The sequence below is a fragment of the Nanorana parkeri genome, unplaced genomic scaffold (assembly GCF_000935625.1).
Source record: "Nanorana parkeri isolate BGI_ZX_2015 unplaced genomic scaffold, ASM93562v1 scaffold414, whole genome shotgun sequence".
NCBI classification, from domain to species: domain Eukaryota; kingdom Metazoa; phylum Chordata; class Amphibia; order Anura; family Dicroglossidae; genus Nanorana; species Nanorana parkeri.
This window is the reverse complement of record NW_017306682.1, coordinates 1179002-1180404: the sequence shown is the minus strand read 5'-3', so window position 1 is coordinate 1180404 and position 1403 is coordinate 1179002. Positions and strand designations below refer to the sequence as shown.

Sequence of the window (1403 nt, the reverse complement as noted above, 5' to 3'; positions counted from 1 at the left end):
CACCTATAGAATACTTTCTGGGGTACCCTGTGTTCTGGGGGTAGGGGAGCCACTTTTACAATAGTTGCTGGTCTATCTTGTGGTGGTGGAGGGGCCACCTATGGTGCATGCTGGGATACGTTGTCTTCTGTGCATAGTATGACCAGGAATGCACTTTGCATTGGGATCTGTCATCTCTGCGGGCTCGGAGGACCTCCTATATATCGTATATCATGGAGTATATTGCCTCCTGGGGTCGGAGTTCCGGCTGTATGTATATTATGTTTCAGCTGAGGAGGTCTTGTCATAAATGTTGGGATTCTTTGTACGTTGCATTGGTAATCTTTCTATAGCGGGTACCCAATGTGACCCATTGTTGGAATCTAGTCCCCTGATATGGGCCGTCCGCCTATACGGTATGTATTTGGTAAAACATCACCGGGGCACTGTATGTGAGGATAAGGTATACTCCGTCTATTAGCGTACGGTGATCACTGGGTGCAGTATATACTCTCTTGGTGTATATACAGTTGTCTATATATTACATGCAAGGAATGTGGGTGCTTTATATAGTATGGGAATAGGGAGTGCCTATATAATGCATATAGGGCTGTATAGTACCTTGATAAGGAGGGTCCCCCTTCACTATGCGTGCTGGAATGTATATTCTTGGGCATTCAGGGCCCATTTATACAACCTTCTGGCTACTAGAGCCTTGGTATAGTATATCCACCCCAACACTGCATACAAGAGGCTGTTCTAGATCCACCTGAATAATGAAGAATAATTGGATTCATAGCTGATCTTTCTCCCAGATCAGCACTGAGACTTGTAGTCCCACAAACCCAACACAGTGCCTTTTGACTACCTGGCTAGGTCAATGAAGATGGTTTCAGCATGATGTGTGGTGTTATCTGGGGCAATATAAATGCTAATGTACGGCCTTCTATAAAGATGTCTTGTAGGGCATGCTCGGTGCTTGGGGAGATTGTCCTCGGGCTGTTGCACCTTTTTGAAATGAATGAGAATGTCATGTTCAATCTGGGACACGGAGAGCCTTGTGGCTAATACGCAGTGTATGTGCGGAGTAATAATGGAGATGATGAATAAGTAGGTGTGAATGGTTCATAACATTGGGGTATGTGAAGCTCAGCGCTGTCAATATAACAGGGGAGGAGGAGTCGTCATCAAGCTTCTAATGTGCGTGGGGTCTAATGTGTGTGTGAACGTCTGGCAATGGGGAATGTGTGTTTATGTGAGTGGTAAGGCAGGCCTGATAGGGGGAGGGAGAGAGAGAGGGAGAGAGAGAGAGGGGGGAGAGAGAGGGGGGAAAGAGAGGAAAGGGAGAGGAGAGGGGGGAAAGAGAGGAGAGAGAGAGGGGGGAAAGAGAGGAGAGAGAGAGGGGGGAAAGAGAGGAGAGGGAG

General features: G+C 47.2%; 1 protein-coding gene across 1 annotated transcript in view; it reads left to right on the top strand.

Annotated features, from left to right (window-relative positions):
- Nucleotides 1-1403, top strand: part of LOC108789664 (transmembrane protein 178B-like) — a 46036-nt gene that overhangs the window by 1280 nt on the left and 43353 nt on the right. The window lies entirely within an intron of this gene.